The sequence below is a fragment of the Canis lupus genome, chromosome 3, assembly GCF_048164855.1.
Source record: "Canis lupus baileyi chromosome 3, mCanLup2.hap1, whole genome shotgun sequence".
Lineage (NCBI taxonomy): Eukaryota > Metazoa > Chordata > Mammalia > Carnivora > Canidae > Canis > Canis lupus.
This window is the reverse complement of record NC_132840.1, coordinates 43,209,986-43,222,258: the sequence shown is the minus strand read 5'-3', so window position 1 is coordinate 43,222,258 and position 12,273 is coordinate 43,209,986. Positions and strand designations below refer to the sequence as shown.

The 12,273-nt window shown below is 39.0% G+C and overlaps 1 pseudogene; it reads left to right on the top strand.

Moving 5' to 3' along the window:
* Positions 1-10,258: 10,258 nt before the first annotated feature.
* On the top strand, positions 10,259-10,904 carry LOC140624853 (large ribosomal subunit protein eL29 pseudogene; annotated as a pseudogene).
* The last annotated feature ends 1,369 nt before the right edge of the window (positions 10,905-12,273 follow it).

Genomic DNA, 12,273 nt, shown 5'->3' with positions numbered 1-12,273 from the left:
CATATTCAGTACTAGGTCTTTTGATAGCATGCTGACAAGTTCCAAATTCATTTTTCCAGTTCTATCCTCTTCAGTCTTGAATATCTAAGATTACCTGGCATTTCTGCTTGGGTGTTCAAAAACGCATCACAAACTTAACATGTCTACCTTTGCCAGGGCCCCCCCACCCCATGTGTATTTTTCAGTTTCCTTCCTGCCTTTCTAGTTTTTTGCTAAATGACTATCTTAACTCTACTTCTTTTATAAGCCCTGATTTTGTAGGTTTTTAAAAAAATATTTATTTATTTATTCATGAGAGAACAGAGAGAGAGAGAGAGAGGCAGAGACACAGGCAGAGGGAGAAGCAGGCTCTTTGCCAGAGCCTGATGGGGGACTCGATCCTGGATCCCTGGATCACGACGTGAGCCAAAGTCAGCTGCCCAAATGCTGAGCCACCCAGGTGTCCCAGAGCCCTGATTTTGGCTTAGCCACAGATCTGACTCTCACCTTAAATTGACCTGTGATCCTGTCCCTGCTTCAAGCTGTTCTAAAACTGAGTCTTGCTTTGCCCATTGGCATCCACGTTCTGCCCTGTATTTGTTCCTTTGTCTTGGTGAGTAGCTTCACCTTTCCTCAACCCACCAGCTCTTTGCCCTCTGTCCAAGGCTCTGGTTGTCAGTAATTCTAGTGTTACTATCTATCTGACAGCTTACTATTAATGAAAACCTAATGCTTTTTAATAACCAATAAATCTTGGTTTCCTTATACTTTTTCCTTTAACAGGAACAAGGAGGGTTAGTCACATGGCCCATAGAGGGCACATCATCAGAGCATCATCAGAAAGTTTATTAAATATTCAATTGCATATTACCTTGTTCTTGTCTTTTAGATTATTATAACCAGGAATGGCTGAGAGGTTCATCTCCATTACCATTTACAGTTGATTGATATTAGCTGCCTGGGGTGTGTTTGGGAAGGATTTTAAAGTCAGTAAATTCAACAGAAAAGAATGCTATGATCAAATGGTAATGCTTACCATCTCCACTGTATCAGGGCAACTTATTCCATTTGCCATCTATGTACAATATAAGATATGATTCTCTTTTTCAAACTCTTTCTATTCATCCACTACTAGAAATAATCATTAATATAATTAATAATTATCAATTATATTATTATTAATTAATAATAGTTCATTGACAACTGATTCATATAGCACAGCTAATAAATACCATTTCTAGAATAATTCACACTTTGCCCAACAATATACCAAGAATTTGGCTTCACTAACTCATTTAAATCCTTACAATCACTCCTTAAGCATTACTATCATTTCCATCTACACATAAGGACACTGAGAGTTAGAGATACAAAATAATGGGTATAAGTACTCTTCACTAGTAAGTGATAGAATTATTTAAACCAAAGTTTAGGGATCCCTGGGTGGCGCAGCGGTTTGGCGCCTGCCTTTGGCCCAGGGCGCGATCCTGGAGACCCGGGATCGAATCCCACATCGGGCTTCCGGTGCATGGAGCCTGCTTCTCCCTCTGCCTGTGTCTCTGCCTCTCTCTCTTTCTCTCTCTGTGACTATCATAAATAAATTAACATTTAAAAAAAAATTTTAAACCAAAGTTTATCTGCCTCCAAAGCCATGTTCTTAAAGACTTCGCTAGACTATCAATGTAACATTTCTTTAGATTTTTAAAAGAATTTGATGTGCAATGTACTTGAAGTGCCCAAATCTTTTTTTCCGTTTTATTGAAATATAATTGACATAGCATTGTCCATGTTTAAGGTGTACAACATAATGATTTGACTTAAGTATATTGTGAAATGATCACCACAGTAAGCTTAGTTAATATGCATCATCTCATTTTGGGCACAGAAAAAGAAATTTTTCCTTGTCCTGAGAACCCTTAGGATTTACTCTCTTGACTTTCATGTTTACCATACAGCAGTGTTAACATTACATGCCTAGGGCTTATTTATTGTATAATTGGAATTTTTGGCCACTTTCCACCAATTCACCTCAAGTAACCATTGATCTGATCTTTTTGTATGAGTTTGTTTCTTTGTTTAAAGTTTTACTCTAAACATTTACTCATAAAAGTAAGGTCATACAGTATTTGCCTTTCTTTGTTTGACTTATTTCACTTAGCAACCCGCCCTCAAGATCCATCCCTGCTGTCATAAATGGCAGGGTTTTCTCCTTTTCAATGGCTGAGTTATATCTATCTCTCTATCATTTATCTATCTCTCTATCTATAATGGATATAGAATATATATATTCTTTATCCATTTAATCCCCTGATAGACACCTAGGTGGTTTCCATGTCTTGGATATTGTAAATAATGCTGCTATGAACATGTGGATGCACATATCTTTTCAATATAGTGTTTTTGTTTCCTTCAGGAAGGAAGGAATTAGAAATGAAATTGCTGGATAATATAGGTTAGTTCCATTTTTAATTTTTTGAGGAACCTCTATATAAACTGCCCAAATCTTAAGTGTACAACTCAATAAATTTTTTAAACACTCTCATGTAGCCACCATCCGTGTCAAGATCTAGAACATTTCCAACACTCCAGGAGGCTCCCTCCTGCTTTTTCCCAGTTTCTGCTCCTCCCCAGCAGCAGCAATTCTTACTTCTATCACCATGAATTAGTTTTGCCTGCTTTTGAACTTCACATAAATGGAATCATACTGTCTACAGTCTTTGTGTTATATTTTGAAAGCTAATCATTATATATGTCAGATTTATCTGTGGTGAACAGACCCTACAGAGACTCCCAATAATCCCTACCTAAATCTTGTGCCAAAGAGATTTCTAAACAGCAGAGATCATTCTGGCTGGCACAAGCAGCGTTGTGACATTGGACTTCAGTCTTGAATGCCAAGAAAGGTCTGGAGAGGCAGATCAGGGCAAGACAACTTGATTTTGGCAGGGCAGGCCAGTTGGTCAAGGCACTACATAGCCACAGTTCTGGCTGAGGTGCAGAAAGCAGCATATGAGTCTGGAGATATATCCCCTTGTTCCTAGAGATGTGGCTAATGACATACTGGAGGGAGCAGGTCTACTTAATATTCCATAGAGAGCCTCTCTCCTCCAGCTGTTGCAGTGATTACAGTTTCTAGTCTTTAGAATCCACATTTTTTTCATAAATTTTTATTTGTGAGATTTTAGGGTGCTTTTTGGCCAGTGTTCAGTTATATTTATCTTCTTGTCCTTCTTGTCCAGAACACAATGTTTTCTAAGAAATTACCATTATTCTGGTATCCACTAAAGACATTTTAGTCCTATCCAGCCAAGAAGGAAACCTCCTAAGCATATTCTCTGCCTATGAGTTTCCCTCATACTCTTAGCCTTCTGCCTTCACAAATTTCCTCCCAGATTCATTTATTTCTGAGTGGCATGCATAGTTATCAACAGATATTGTCTTAAAAATAGATTTCTGTATTTCCTAGGAGTGACTTGGGACTGAGATGCAGCATCAAAGGTATGTTTTCAGCACAATCTACTACTGAGGGAACTATGATACATACCAAACTTTTCAGAAATCCAAGGGGGGAAAAAATCTTCCTAATGGCAAAACTGACTTATAATAGCAGAAATAATAAAAAATATGTTGAGAAATATCTTTGCATTCATCAACAGTTTAGTCAAGTATTCTCTTTTTTTAATTTTTTTAAGTTTTTATTGATTTAGAGAGAGAGAGAGAAAGAAGGAGTCGTCGGGGGGGGGGGGGGAGCCAGAGGGAGACGGAGAATCTCAAGCAGACTCCTTGCTGAGCACAGAGCCCGACATGAGGCTCCATCTCACAACCCTGAGATCATGACCTGAGTGAAACCAAAAATTGGACACTTAAGTGAGCCACCCAGGCTCCCATAATCAAGTATCTTCTAATTTATCCTAGTCCTAAAATGGTTAGAATGCTCACATCAAGTCCAATGGAGAACTGGATTGAGTTGGGCAAATACTAACTTTCTGAAGAAAGAAAATTTTAGAAAAAAATAGCAAAAGTTAGAAGGGAATAGAACTAAGTTTTCTGGTCCAGATATGATGTATCAGATGCTGCTTTTAGCATATTTGCATGTGTTTGGGGGCCTGAACTTTCTGTGGGTTATAGGTACTTGCTACCTTACTTATATAAATGTACAATAGTCATATGATAGCATGTGGTACACTTTTATGCCTCTCCATGCCTAGCTCTCTTTCCTGTTCTCCTCCCTTCTCCACTGCCTTGAGCCCACCTCCTTCCTTGGATCTTAAGCTCCTAGTTCTATAACCTGCATGCTGACTCTCTTCACTAATCCCTTCTTCCTTCCCTGCTTCACTACCTGCTTTACCTCAATCAGACTCCTGAAAGGAATTTATGTATTTGATGGCTTCAGTGTGAGTTGCTAGTTCTTGCTTCAGCCAGGCCTGGGGTAGGAGTTTAAGGGCTGTGCACTGTGAAGGAGAAGTTACTTTTACCCTTAAAATGTGGACAGATAGACTGACTTAAAGACTCATTTCTATCAGACGTATCTGATCATCAGTTTGAGAAAGTTAAAAGGAAAAATAATTAGGAAAAAAATAAACCTTGAAAGACAGCCAGAGCAAGTAGATGACATTCAACTTTGAATATTATAAGCCTACTTTGTCAGCAATCCCTTGTTTTTCTGTCACTCATCCCAACTTCCCAGCTATCCTAGGGTCAATCCCATGGGTAGACTCTTGAGCTCTTAACTTCACTTTTTATAATGCCACGAAAAATACTCCTATCTTGGGACACCTGGGTAGTTCAGTGGTTGAGCGTCTGCCTTCAGCTCAGGTTGTGATCCCGGGGTCCTGGAATTGAGTCCTACATCAGGCTCCCCGAGGGGGTCTGCTTCTCTGTGTGTGTGTCTCATGAATAAATAAATAAAATATTTCTTAAAAAAAGAAAGAAAAGGGATCCCTGGGTGGCTCAGTGGTTTAGCACCTGCCTTCAGCCCCGGGCATGATCCTGGAGACCTGGGATCGAGTCCCATGTCGGGCTCCCTGCATGGAGCCTTCTTCTCCTTCTGCCTGTGTCTCTGCCTCTCTCTCTGTGTCTCTCATGAATAAATAAATAAAAATCTTAAAAAAAAAAAAAGAGAAAGAAAAGTACTCCTGTCTTGCCATCAGTCTTCTGCTACAGCTAGACTCTTAGATTTAACTGTCTCTTGAATAGTCATGCATGTTCCAACTCTGTTTTTATTCGCATCTTCCTGGGATTCCCTCTTTCCTCTCCCTCTTCTCCATCTCTCCAAATCCTTTCCATTTTTAAATACTTATTTGAATCCAAGTTTTCATGAATCCTGCCCTGGCCACCCAGTGAAAATGAGCTCTTCATCATCTAACATTGCTTGTATAATTTGGCAATTAAAATTTTTCAATGCAATAAATATTTATTGAGTGTTTACCATGTGCGAATTACCATATGAGGTACCATACGGGATTCCAAGATAAATAAAACCCTTTTTCTGTAAATAGAGTATAAAACAAGTACTCAAACTTATAAATGCAGAACATGCTACGTACTATGAGGCATGGCAGACAGAGCTGTAGGGGTTTGGAGGTAGGAGGGGAGAAGGGAGCTAACATTTGCTGAATGGATGTTACAGGTTAGACCAATAATGCTGGATGCTTTATGTTGTCATTTATAATATACCGATTTTATAAAGGTGGAAGATAGGGTTCAGCAAAGTTAAAAAAACATAACCAAGATTACACACTTGATTTAGTAGTGTAGAGTCAGAATTTGAATCCAGGGCTGTCTGGCTTCTAAGTCCCATTCTTTCCACTAACTCTCATCTAGTTATAAGTTTAAGAACATTTTCATGAAGAAGGAGGCATTTTAGATGAGGCTTGAATCATAAGTAAATTTAGATAAATGAGAGAGAGGGAAATACACTCTCCAACATTTAAAATTCACAAGCAAAGTGCAGAGCCAAGAAAGAACAAGATGAATTTGGGTAATAATGAACAGTCAAGTTAGACTGGTTCATAGAATATGTGGAATGGGCTAATAATAGAGTAATAACTGTCTTTTATTGTGTCAGATACCACTTTATATACTGTGAGATGATATATTAGTTAACTTTTACTGCTTTGCATACCACCCCCAAAACAATGTGGTTTCAACTAGCTCACAATTCTGTGGGTTAGCAGTTTGGGCTGTGTTCCACTGGGAGGGTTCTCTGGCTAATCTCACCTGGGCTCACTCATGTAGTTTGTAGTTGGCTTGTGGATTAGTTGGAGCTCGATGGTCTAAGACAGCCTCAATATATGTCTAGGGATTGGCAGTCAGTTGGAGGCCAGGCTGGGAAGCTGTGTTTTTCCTCCCCGTGGCCACTCCAAAAGGCTTGCTTGAGTTCATTCACAGGGTAATCCTAGGTCTGCAAGCATGCAGAGTGGAATCCTCAAGGCCTGTGAAAGCCAAAGCTCATCAGCTGCATAAGGTCTGTTACACATATTCAATTGACCAAAAGAAGTCACAAGGCCAAAACAATTCAAGGGGCAGGAAAATAAGGAACTGTGAAAGAGTTGTTGTTATCTATAAACTGCCTCAGATGAATATTATTATCCCCATTTTTACAGATTTTTTTTTAAAGAGGCTTGAAGAGATTAAACAATTTTCCTAAAGTTGCATGTCAAAGCCAGAAATTGAATCCAAGGTTGTCAAAGCCCAAGCTGAGGGGCGCCTAGGTGCCTCAGGGGTTGAGCATCTACCCTCAGATCCAGTCGTGATCCCAGGGCCCAGGATCAGGTCCCGCATCAGGCTACCTACCCATGGGGAGCCTGCTTCTCCCTCTGAACTATGTCTCTGCCTCTCTCTGTGCATCTCCCATGATAAAATAAATAAAAATCTTTTAAAAAAGAATCATATAAAAACCTCAATGTATGCTGAGAAGTCAGCCAGTAAACCTTACCCTTTATTCTTGATGAAAACTTTTCAAAAACTGGGTTTGGAAAGTTTATTAAAGAGGTTCTGCAATCACTATGACAACTCCCAAATGCAGCAGCTTGACAAAGGTTTACTTCTTGTTGACATCACACTTGGCGTAGTATATTGTGTGTGTGGTGGGAAGGGGGATGGGCAGGGCTGTTTCACTTTGGCGTTCAAGGGACCACTTCTATCAGTGGTCCACCTTCCACAGGGCCTCAGATTCCTCTGCTGGATCTTTTGTATTGAGCCAGCTGACAAGCCAAGGGAGAGAACAAGAGGAGAATCACACTAGCCCTGCTCACATTACATAGGCTAGAGGGAGTCACATGGCTTAATTCAGATGCCAGAAAACTGGGAAATGTAGTTCAATAGCAAGCCAAGAAAAAGGAAACTGATTTAGAAGGTTTGTGCCATTGAGCTTCTTTTTATCCCCTTTACATGATGCATATTTAAAACTAAGATCAACATTTATAATTATTATAGACCTAACAGAGTTCTTTCCCCAGGAATGAATATGAGAACAAATTCTTTTTTTTTTAACATATATTTTTTACATATATATTTTTTCATTGGAGCTCAATTTGGCAACATATAGCATAACACCCAGTGCTCATCCCATCAAGTGCCCCCCTCAGTGCGTGTCACCCAGTCACCCCCACCCCCACCCACCTCCCTTTCCACCACCCCTTGTTTGTTTCCCAGAGTTAGGAGTCTTTCATGTTCTGTCTCCCTTTCTGATATTTCCCACTCATTTTTTCTCCTTTCCCCTTTATTCCCTTTCACTATTTTTTATATTCCCCAAATGAATGAGACCATACGATATATGTCCTTCTCCGATTGACTTATTTCACTCAGCATAATACCCTCCAGCTCCATCCACGTCGAAGCAAATAGTGGGTATTTGTCATTTCTAATGGCTGAGTAATATTCCATTGTATACATAGACCACATCTTCTTTATCCATCATTCATCTTTCGATGGACACCGAGGCTCCTACCACAGTTTGGCTATTGTGGACATTGCTGCTATAAACATTGGGGTGCAGGTGTCCCAGCGTTTCACTGCATCTGTATCTTTGGGGTAAATCTCCAGCAGTGCAATTGCTGGGTCATAGGGAAGATCTATTTTGAACTCTTTGAGGAACGTCCACACAGTTTTCCAGAGTGGCTGCACCAGTTCACATTCCCACCAACAGTGCAGGAGGGTTCCCCTTTCTCCACATCCTCTCCAACATTTGTGGTTTCCTGCCTTGTTAATTTTCCCCATTCTCACTGGTGTGAGGTGGTATCTCATTGTGGTTTTGATTTGTATTTCCCTGATGGCCAGTGATGCGGAGCATTTTCTCGTGAGCTTGTTGGCCATGTCTATGTCTTTCTCTGTGAGATTTCTGTTCCTGTATTTTGCCCATTTCTTGATTGGATTGTTTGTTTCTTTGCTGTTGAGTTTAATAAGTTCTTTATAGATCTTGGATACTAGTCCTTTATCTGATACATCATTTGCAAATATCTTCTCCCATTCTGTAGGTTGTCTTTTAGTTTTGTTGACTGTTTCTTTTGCTGTGCAAAAGCTTCTTATCTTGATGAAGATAAGATGAAGATATTTCTAGTCCTCCTCAACATACCATGAGATGCTGATAGTAACTGTTTAAGAAGAAAAGAAAAAAAGAAATGAAAATACAGGGAAAAGGAAACATATCTACAGATGACATATTTTTTATCTGTGGAATTCAAACAAAATTATAGTAAATTAGAAATAATTCACAAATAATCTCATCATAGATTTAGAATATAAACTATACATTTGTATCAGATCAAATCTAATACACCTTTTTAGGTGTCCTGGATGGTCTCTTTCTGATGATAATGCCCTCTGCTTCCTGCCTGTGTCACCTTTTAACTAAACTCCCTAAGTTTACTAGAATCAAATGGTAGCCCTGACTGCCTGTGCCACACTCCACACAATGCATTACTGCCTTTAGTCACCACTTCCAGACATGGGTATAAAGCTGGTTGGCAGTATGCATTTTACCTCTCAAATAGGCTCCCACCACTGGGTTGGATGACACAACTCAGAAGTGCAAGAGAGTTACTTTCCTGTGGGGTAAACATTGACCACTAGGGAACGGGAGACCAAAAAGATCTGTGTAACTTTCTTCTTTTCTGCCCATATGAACCATCTGTATAGTTCTTCCTTGCCTTTCTGGAAAGATCCTCAGTACTAAGCAACACCCTTTGTAGCCCATTGTGAAGTAGCTTATTGTATGTGTTGCCTCTTTCCTTACTTCACTTACCCTTTTTTTCTTAATTCTCTGGGCCTGTGCCTCCCAAATTTTCAGCATTTTATCTTTATCTAAAGCTCTGTTTCCTAGAGGACCTTGTCAAAGCTTATGTTCACTCACAAATAAACCACATTTGTTCTATACACTAATGCCCTATCTAGAAAATAAGATTAAAAATTAATATCTTTCAAAATAATAATTAAATATTGCTTTGGCTCAGATAGATTTATTTAAAAGAAATAATGAAAATACTCTGGGAGAAATAAATGAAGAAATAATAAGTGGGCATATAAGTTATGGTCCTTATTTAGGACCTTGGGAAAATGGAAAGAATTTTGGAGAGAATTCTTTGTAAGGTAATATATGCTTAATGGAACATCACTTCAACCTCCCATGAGATTCTTTATGTAGCAAGGTAAATTGAACGTGAAAATTCCACTAGAAAAAAATGAAAAGTCAGAAGTATATATTTATTTAAATGATACAAACTCTATAGATTAAAACCCATCTTATCAGAGTGCCTAGTTGACTCAGTCAGAAGAGCATGTGACTCGATCCCAGAGTTAGGAGTTTGAGCCCCATGTTGGGTGTACAGATTACTACAAATAACTTAAAAAAAAACTTAAACAATATTATTATCTTAAAAAAAACCCACCTTATCAGTATGATGATAAAATCATTTGGTTCTTTATCATTCATAAAGTACTTTCACATATGTTTTCTCACTTATTCTTCACAATGATAATGATATCTAATAGGTGATTAGAAAAGGTTTAATGTTATCTGTACTTTAGAGATTTTTATTTACTTTTGGGATTTAGTTATAGGTGGGCTCATTCCAGAAAAAAAAATTGAGATGCTTAATCTCACAGTTGAGAGGTTGGATAGCTCTCAATTAAAGGACTAGTATGAGGATACTGGAACTCCCACTCAAGCATTTTGACTCCAGAGCCCATGTTTTTTCCCACTATACTTGACAGTCTTCTGTTACAATATGACAATGAATCAAAATACACGGATTTATTTTAAAAGCACATCATGGGTGCTCGGGGAGCCAAGGGCTTTGGTGCAGACATGGCCAAGTCCAAGAACCACACCACGCATAACCAGTCACGAAAATGGCACAGAAATGGCATCAAGAAACCCTGGTCACAAAGATACGAATCTCTTAAGGGGGTAGACCCCAAGTTCCTGAGGAACATGTGCTTTGCCAAGAAGCACAACAAGAAGGGCCTGAAGAAGATGCAGGTCAACAATGCCAAGGCCATGACTGCGTTTGCTGAGGCTATCAAGGCCCTTGTCAAGCCCAAGGAGGTTAAGCCCAAGATCCCAAAGGGCGGCAGCCGCAAGCTCAATCAACTTGCCTGCATCGCTCATCCCAACCTCAGGAAATGTGCTCGTGCCTGCATTGCCAAAGGTCTTAGGCTCTGCTGGCCAAAGGCCAAGGCCAAGGCTCAAACCAAGGCCCAGGCTACAGCTGCATCCCCGGGTCCGGCTCCTGCTTCTACTCCTGCAGCGCAGTCTCCCAAAGGTGCCCAGGCCCCCACAAAGGCTCCAGTGTAGAGGCTTCTGCCTGCCAGTGTGAGGACGGAAGGACTGGAATGACCCCTGGGCTTCTGTCTGCATGGGCCTGGTGTCCTCCTGTGCTATTTGTACAAATAAACCTGCGGCAGGATCTGTCAAAAAAATAAAAATAAAAATAAAAATAAAAGCACATCATGTTTAATGGAATGGAACAGATTCCAGACACATATAAATTCTTAGAAGAATTTATCATAAGTTGGCATTATTTTCATGGTCCTGTGTGTTCATATCTTGTAAAATTACCTCAAATTATTTTAGGAAGTAGGAAAAATATAAACAAAGAATGAAAAAAATGAATGCATGAAGTTAATAATATATTTCAAATTTGAAATAATACTTAGGGGGAGAATACTTGTACACATTTTGTTGGAATAATCAACCATAGTATAGTACTGAAAATTAGTCACCCATATTTCACACTCAATATTGCAAAAAAAAATTTTCCAGGTAAGTTAAAATATTAGTTTCCTTCATAGTAGGCTCTTAAGAGATATTCATTAATTGAATAAATATCTTTAAAAAATTAGAATTCCTGGTGGGTTCATAGGTGATTTCTGGTTCCAAGAATTTATAAAAAGAATTGTATTCCATGACCAAGTGGGATTTATCCAGATGTGTATGTAAAGCTTGTTCAAAGTTCAAAACTCAAGGAATGAAATCCATTATATCAACAAGCTAATATAGAAAAAATATGATCAATAGATGCAGAAAAAGCATTTGACAAAATCTAACACCCATTCACGATAAAAAAAAAAAAAAACCTCTCGTAAATTAACAATAGAGGGGAATTTACTCAACTTGATGAAGAATATCTGAAAAAAAACTACAGCTAACTTCATACTTGTGGTGAGAAATTTAAAGCTTTCCTATTAAGATCAAGAATAAGGCAAGGGGGATCCCTGGGTGGCGCAGCAGGTTAGCGCCTGCCTTTGGCCCAGGGTGCGATCCTGGACACCCGGGATCAAATCCCACATCGGGCTCTCGGTGCATGGAGCCTGCTTCTCCCTCTGCCTGTGTCTCTGCCTCTCTCTCTCTCTGTGACTATCATAAATAAATAAAAATTAAAAAAAATGTTTTAAGAACAAGGCAAGGATGTCCTTCTTCACTATTCCTTTTTCAACACCGTGCTGGAAATCCTAGCTAATGGAATAAGAAAAGAAAGGAAATAAAAAATACACTGATTGGGGAGGAAGAAATAAAACTGTCTTTATTCACAGATAACATAATGGTCTATGTAGAAAATTCCAAAGACTCAAAACAAACAAACAAACAAACAAAACAAAACAACCCCCCCCCTCCGGAACTAATAAAGCAATTATAGCAAGGCTGAAGGATGCAAGGCTTAAGATACAAAAGTCATTCATGTTCTTATATATCAGTAAGTGGGACAAGTAGAATTTGAAGTTAAAAGCACAATATCATTTACATTAGCACCCCAAAATTAAACACTTAGGTATAAATCTAACAATACATGAGAC